Source organism: Ctenocephalides felis, unplaced genomic scaffold (genome assembly GCF_003426905.1).
Source record: "Ctenocephalides felis isolate EL2017-DRISC unplaced genomic scaffold, ASM342690v1 CF-g0.4_SCAFFOLD_01886, whole genome shotgun sequence".
NCBI lineage: Eukaryota > Metazoa > Arthropoda > Insecta > Siphonaptera > Pulicidae > Ctenocephalides > Ctenocephalides felis.
This window is the reverse complement of record NW_020538040.1, coordinates 54,755,730-54,764,484: the sequence shown is the minus strand read 5'-3', so window position 1 is coordinate 54,764,484 and position 8,755 is coordinate 54,755,730. Positions and strand designations below refer to the sequence as shown.

Sequence of the window (8,755 nt, the reverse complement as noted above, 5' to 3'; positions counted from 1 at the left end):
GGTTCCTTGTCCAAAATGTCGTATAAATTATTAACTTCCCGTAGAGTAAGTTATAGTAATCGCAAACAAATCGAAATTCAAAAATTTTATATATCTTCACGTTTCAAAGGTTTCTGAATATGTTGGTATACCTTAAAAAATTGATGTATGTGTGTATGTGTGCGGATACAAATTTTCGACGACGATTTCGGGAACACCGATCGACCGATTTGAATAATTCAAAAAACATTCAATTCATATTGATAAGGAGACGTGGCGATTAGTTTTTGGCGGAGGCAGGTCTAGCCGTTTCGAAGATACGGGGTAAAAGTGCCAAAAACGGTCATATGTACATCAAATTATCAGATATTTTATAGAGATTTTAATAATGTGAACACATTTTTTGTAAATTTTTTTGGTCTCTGTACAAAGTTTTTAATTAAGGTACGGGAAGTACCAGCAATTTGCCTTAAGGCACGATGCCATGCACCCCACAAGTTTAAATATAATACTAAATACTAAATATGCAGCCGTGTTTGCATAGCAATGAGCATATACCCTTTACAAGGAAAATAACAGTGCGTTATACTACAACAAAATGTAAGAATGTCGAATTATTAAGTAAACTCCGCTCTGTAAAAGTTCTAAAACAATATACAAATAGAAAAATGTGTAAATTTTTAGTTTTATTATAATGCGCCTCAGTAGCATATGAATATTCAACTGCACAAAAATGTTGTATGTTCTAAAACCGGCCCGCTATCCCAAACAAGACTTGAATGAATTCTTATAATTAAATGATCCAACGTAGGACCATCGCTTTTTTGAATCAATCAAATCGGTTGATCCGTACACACGCACATACACACATTCTCACACACATGATTCGTACATACACACAGGAATACATCAATTTTTTTAGCAATAAGGCATGTATACCAAAATGTTCAAAAACCTCTAAAACGTAAAGATTTATAAAAAAAATATTTTAATTTTTTTTCCGATTATGAGTAAAAACCATCAATAGCAATAATTCAATGCTAATGAAAATAATATAAAAAAATAAAAATTTTGGAAACAAAAAAGGATAAAATGTAAATTGTAAGATATTCATTTATATCGTAATCAGTACATCGTTATTAGAAGGATGAAAGAACGCAGCCTCGGTAGCGCAGTAGGCAGCGCGTAAGTCTCATAATCTTAAGGTCGTGAGTTCGATCCTCACCCGGGGCAATTTTTTTGTACATAAAAAAAATTTAGTTAACATTATACAAATATGTATATCAAAATATACATTTTTGTGTATTCAATATAACCTAATCATTAATAGAAACGTTAGCGCATATATTGTTCAAATTAGAAATTATTTATATTTAACACGTTCTCGGACTTGAGTGCTGTAGCATTCATTTTCATTGAGATGCTGAAAGGCGTGCATGTTATAGCATTCATATATGATATGAATATATTAAATTCTCATATTGTCTGGACTGACTACCCTTATAAAAAGTATGTTGTGCTTTTCTTTTTTTTACCGAAACGCTAAAATTAAAAATCCCGACCAAAAACCGGTTTAAAACACGGTTCTCATATTTGTTGCGGTTCGGTCCGAATAGGAAAGAAACAAAAATCATTACAAAACCCTCTTTGTGCACATACATGCATGCTTATTACAACAATAGGAAAGTTTAATGTAAATTAGTGATATTATAAAATACAAATAGTATATAAAACAATACTGCAAACATATATTTAACAGTTACGTAAAAACGCCAATGGTTTTTATAAAATATTCCAAATAGGTTTATGTTCGGGATCTTGTAGTTGAATTTACCTTCATTTGTTGTCACCCGCTGAGCGATGAGACCTTAACCAAATTTTTATATCTAGATTTATTAAATAGTTATTAATTAATTTCGGAATTTTTACTTTTTTGCCGAAACACGTTGCGGCCCAAAAATGATTTGCCGGAACGACGTTCCGGCTCGACAACAACACTACTTATAAACGGTGTTTAATCAAGTTTCCGATATCACAACGGATTTAAAAATAAAATGCCTTAATTTTTGTTCTTTGCTGAAACTTGACTATCCGCGAACGTGTGAATAATAAAAAATATAAAGTCTCTACGTGAATTTAATCGGTTGGGATCAACAATTTTAGTCTAAGTAACTGCCGATACATTATATTATCAGAATATTGAATTCACCAAATATAATTCAACTTTCCACAAATCGAAATAAGTCTTCAACAATTAAAAAGGCATAGTCAAAGTTTTATTCTCTACACTATGAACTATGAATGACATAGATTTTGAGTGTTGCTATTTGATATCTTTCGTTTAGTAATAGAGAGCAACATTTAATAAATTAGAAAGCTTCTCATTAACCATTTGTTTCACCTTTATTCACAATTTATCACGAAGTTGTTAAAATCAGGCTATGCTTACACGTTTCCAGCTGAAAGTTACCTGATCGGCGTACCACTGTTAGGTGATTTCTGGTTTCATAGTAAAATCGTTTCATTGCAGTGTATAAACAGACTTAAGAATGTTTTGTCTCTTAATAGTTTAATCACACAAAAAATCAATATTAATGACCGCTATCATAATTAGGCATTTAAAATAATCTGAGAGGATTACTTAAAATGCATGCATGGCATTGAAATAATATTGTGGAATGAACTATACTAGACTATAAACCATACTTGCAATCGACATCTAGTTGCAATTTACTCCATTTTATCATATTGAATGCTTTATGTGACTTATATTTAATAACACAAGTTGTATCCGTGTTCAATACATTGTATAAATCTTCATGAAATATCGGGAAATATTGTTTATTCATAAATCTCACATTATCATTAATGGGTTAATGACCTAAAGTAATAAGGAAGAAATTTTGATATTTTGCCTAGAGCACAATATGGTTGCGTGATGTTGAATGCCATTAATGAACTAGTCGATTAATGAAGTTATTAAAATAATTAGGAATTTGATGCTTCTTAATCATTATCTGCCATTCTGTAGATCGTATTGTTGTTTGCTTGATCAATACATTAAAAACATAATCAATTGCGATTGAGCACTATTTTAACTAATCAGCAGAATTACTACTTCGAGTAGTGATTTTCAATAATAACTAATAGAATCATTTAATATATATATATATATATATATATATATATATATATATATATATATACATATTAATTAATAATACTAAGAACCGTTGTTTTGAATTTTGAAACGAAATTGATGGTATAGCAAAAACTTAATTTGATCTTTCCATAAATAAACAGATAACGAATAACGTCATATTTTGCTATCACGTGACTAGATAAATTTATCATCTTATATGAGAGCTCCAAAATCATTAAATGAAACAAGGATGCATGATATCTCGAAAATTATTATTAATAGTTACTTTGATTTGGAAAGTATTTGCAAAATTTGCTGCCGCTGTCTGTTTAAGTTTGATTAAATAAATTACACACACACACACATATATATATATATATATATATATATATATATATATATATATATCCTAAATATTTACATTAATTTTAAGAACATATTTGCAGATTTGATCTTAGTGCATAATAAATTTGACACTGCAACGATAGTATGATTTAAACATCAATTATGAAAATTTTGATTATTAAAGTAATATGTTTTATTATATCCAAAACACATTAGTCATATATATATATATATATATATATATATATATATATATATTTACCTACCTATATATCGCTATATATTGCGATGTATAGCAGTAACGATGTCCATTTCCACTGGAAAATATAGATTAAAAAATATGTTTCCTATTGTACATAGCCCATTTCAGGCACTGCGGTGTGATATGGCAATGGAAAATCTCTCACACTATTTTTCCCTGAATCGAGTTTAACTCAGCTTACGAACCTGCCCATTATCCCATTATAAAAAGTTCGAAATATTTTTATTGAAATTTTATCCTATTGTTTTAGTCCATTTATCTTTTATTTCCATATTGCATCTCCATTGCATTGCATCTTTGATCACAGTCATCATAGTATATCATTTACGATATGAGTCATATTTATCAATGAATGAATGTTTACACGAATTTATCCTACATATACTATACTAATTGCATGTGTCTATGTAATTGATTATATACTAGATAAGAAAACCAAATATAAACATGTTATTATACATTTGATATACTGCTTTTGACATATTATTCAAAAGTAGCAAACAGACGCTGTCTGTTGCGAGAAAGTCATTTAAAATTAAACTTGTATTTATCATTTTCATGTAAAATGATGAGTATATATATATATATATATATATATATATATATATATATTCACATATATATTTTCTAGAACATAGTTTTAAATATCAATGCATTTTAAAAAATATACGCCATAGCGACGTCTTTTGTGTTTAAAAATAGTTACTGAGATGAATGTTTTGTATACCTTGTTTCATAATGAATTTCCGCTATTAGGATAAGATCTCTCATATTTTTTTGAACAAAGATAAACAGATATTAAAAAACATGATGTGAACGGAAAAAGGGAACACAATAGTGTTGAATAAATATTTTTACTGTAACTAAAATGTTACTAGTAAGGGAGCGTCCACTAATCACGTGAGCAAGTTTTTACGGATTTTTGGCCCCTTCCTCCCCGAAATCAGTTAAAAAATAAATACACGTGATATCTTACTATACCCTTCCCTCCACCACGTGATATTTCGTGATTTTTTGTCAAACCCCCCTCCCCCTAAAAACCTTACGTGATTAATGGACGCCCCCTAACTTGTACAGGTTTAGTAACAATGGCTTTAAGTTATTTAAAACTTGACGTTTTTCAAGTTTTGTTTTAAAAGAAAAACAAATATATTGGAAATTAGTGAAAAGTAACTTGAGAATTAAACTTATATATTTTTGTCATATTTACGTATTTAAATTATTGGTACCTAATAATGTTAAGAATATTGCCAATAATTTGCTCTACATGAAGTAAGAAAACTTTAGAATAGAGACTTTATTCAACTAATTTCATTTCTGGTTTGTCATTTTACATAAATCCCTACATATTTTAACTATAATGTTCTTATTCACCTTAAATAGCTAATGAATTAAGTAATTAAAATAAATTATAAATAGCTGTTAGTAATTGTTATCTAAACCGCTCATCAGAAAGCGAGCAGATTTATTCCAAGCATTTAAATGCAAATAAATCTTTTGTTTCTCGTACCATATCTCGTAACAATGGTACTGTTAGTGTGGCACCGCGTCCTAAAATTGGACGAAAAAAATGATAACAACACCAGAAATTATCCGAAAAGTAAATTCAAAAATTGGTCGAAATTTATGTAACAGTGTTAGAAAAATGGCTCATGAACTGATCATATCGCGAGAACGAAAGCAACACATATTAAAAAATGAACTTTGACTAAAGTCATTAGTTCCAAAAAGTGCAAGAGCTAATCAATGCACAAAGAAAAGTGAGACGGTGAGGAACCAAGGAGTAGCTTCGCTTGCACGAAAGTGGCTAGATACCGAGTTTTGTTTTCTCCGATTAGAGGTCATTCCAAACAGAAAAGTTTGTGATTAAACCAATTGATCGGGTTTATTGCCGAAGAGGTCAGCTAAAAATTTACACATTCGATTGGCCGCCAGAACTCAAGCGCCGCCGACGGTAATAGTGTGAACCACTGTAATGACCGATGGTCACTTTCCGCGTATACATCGACCGTAATATCAAAATAATTGCCAAAATTATCGGAAAAATGTCTCAAAGGCAGTATTGAAGCCCTGAGTAGACAAACATTTCGGCCGCAGAACATGGACATTCCAACAGGACTCAGCACTCTGCACGCATCAACCGTAAATGGCTTAAGATGGTTTTCACTTTTTTTCCACCGCACAATGGCCACCAAAATCTCCGGATTTCAGTTTTTTGGACTTTTGCGTCTTGGGCATTTTGGAGAGAAAGGTTTGCGCTAAAAAATACCAAAGTGTCGATCATCTCAAGAAGGCGCTTCGCCGGAAATGGGCCAAAATACCCCAGAGCCACTTTCGTGCAGCGTGTTATTTGTCGGTTGTTTGAACTCGTCATAATTCGTTCCAAAGATGGCCAATTTGATTTAAATCTAAACTGATTCTAAAATTTGATGTTTAAAGGCATATAAATCTCGAATAAACAAGTTTTTCTATGGAAAGCAATTGCTGAGGTAACAATACTATAGAATTTTTATTTTAGTGCAATAAAAAATGTGATTTGAATAATTAATTAAATAAAGACGTAGTTTGGACCATAAATTTTCAAATTTTGTTGTTGATTGGCTTAGACCGCGTGTTTATCGTATTCTAATTCAGTCATTGCTCAGTATTTTGAACAAATTACTGTCAAAAACTAGATTCTCCTAAAACACGATTATTTAAGGTAATTTAATGATTAAAATGGATTATTTAAAGCCGCTAAATATAATAGTCCTAATCAATTAGAAATTTTATCATCAATACGTTCATTGAATTATTTAATAACGCTATCACATTATTTCATGTACTACCGAAATCTCTTATAGTAATAAATATGTTGCTATTGATTTCGAATTAACTTACGCAATATCTCAATGCCTATAGCACGATGCGATTGTTTGTAACCTGTTGTCTTAACTTAACCATAAAGATATAATTAACAATAATCCTTATAAAACTATAATTAACTATATGATAAAGAAAAGTTTTTTATCTAATTTCTTTCCTATCCCAGCAGCCTTTGGAAATAATGATGAATTAGGCAATGATTCATTACTGGCAAAATCCTTATATCTATTCTGGAAATATTTGAACTGTATTGAATATCAAAATGTAAACGGATACTATTGCACTTCGGATTCCACTATCAAAAGATTATCTATAATACCTAAAATCTGCTTTTGTTTCCAGTAAAATAATTTTCAAGTATTTTCGAGATATTTCGATTGCTCAACTTGCCCCTATGCTCAACTAGCCCCGCCCTACCCTAATTTGGATTCTAATCAGAAATTAATGTATTAGACAGTAAAAAATGATTAAATTTAAAATTAAGCAACAAATACTTTCAATAATTCAGCAAGATTAGACAAACATCAAGAAGGGAGAAATTAGTTCCAAATAATTCATTAGAGGTTGAAAGTCGGCTAATGTACAAAAAAATATATGCACTGTGCAAAGTTGTTCACCAATGTTCTTGAGATTGGGATTTGCTGTTTGCAGAAGAGATTCGTTTGTAAAAACTCTACTTATATAATAAAAAATTGGCACTGTGTAACCCTTATTAGCATTTTTGTGAAAACTATTGGTGCATGGCATCGTGCCTTAAAGCAAATTGCTGAAACTTTCCGTACCAGAATTAAATAATCGAGAAAAACAATCAGTGATCAATAAATATTGATCAATGATTAATAACAATTGTGTTAAACATTTTCAAATAAATAATTATAATCACTATATATTTTATCGTTCATAAAATATACAGTGACGATCTTATCGCTCAAAACACTTGAGAAAGTTTACATTAGCAAGGGGTGCCGAATAAATCCCTCTGAGGATTTCTTACGGTTAGAATAACGCATTTGCAATATTTACGATTTCAAGCTGAATTTACAATTCATATTTGAAGTATAAAACTTTGTACATTTTTGAAAATTTTGAATTTTTTTTCGAAAAGACCGCCAAATATAGTTTTTTTTTTTACTTTTTCCTCTGTATCTCCGAAACCGCTAGACCTGCCTTAAAAATTTCGTTAATTCTTCATTTCGTCAATACAAGATAAATGTTTTTTAAATAATTCAAATCGGGTGCTCCGTTTTCTCAAAAATTGAATTACCGTTTTTCGCACTTTTTGCCCCGTATCTTCGAAACGGCTGGACCAATCAGCACGTCTTCTCGTCGAAGGAATCGAATGTTTTAGAATCATTCAAATCAGTTGATTCGTGCGCCCGAAATCGTGGTCAAAGAATTGTATCCAAACATACATACATCACACACACACGCACACATACATCTATTTTTTCTAAAGTATGTAAAGTAAATGTTCAAGAACCTTCAAAACGTGAAGATATACAAAAATTTTCATTTTCGATTTTTTTGCGATTACTATAACTTACCCTACTGGAAGTTAAAAATCTAAGCAGTTGTTTCGAATGAAAAATACTAAAAAACTATAATCAAAATAGTAATAATACTAATAATAACAAAAATGATTACAAACAAATGATGATTTTTTTAGGATTAACATAAAAATAGATTATTGGGAACACGCTTTTTGAAGAGGGGTGAACGAAATCTGAAAGATTCCTTTGCGTGAAGCAATTAAATTATTTTTTGACCTTAATTTTATTTTTGTAATTACTGAACTGATTTCGAGTTTATGTCCGGGTTCGTTTAGTACCTTTCGATTTGCACTCGCTAAATATTTTAATAAATATTACTATTTTTGGCAATACCTCTTATTGTTAGTCTGTATTAACAAACAAGATTCTCGACTAGAAAATTATTATCAAGTAAAAATATTCCACATTAATTCCAGATATTTATGTTTATATTTACGACTATATCCTGTCAACAAAAAAAAATACACATGATAATTATATCTGAATACGTAACGAGAAATATGTATAAATTTATGAATTATGAATTATGCTGATTATTCATGGAACTATTGTTTATACAAGAAATATTACTTAATATGTTATTCAAATGTAAGGCACGATAACAGCCGAATG

General features: G+C 30.1%; 1 non-coding gene across 1 annotated transcript; it reads left to right on the top strand.

Moving 5' to 3' along the window:
- Window positions 1-1,139: 1,139 nt before the first annotated feature.
- Window positions 1,140-1,212, top strand: Trnam-cau. The gene has a single exon. It is a non-coding gene; the product is annotated as a tRNA-Met (tRNA).
- The last annotated feature ends 7,543 nt before the right edge of the window (window positions 1,213-8,755 follow it).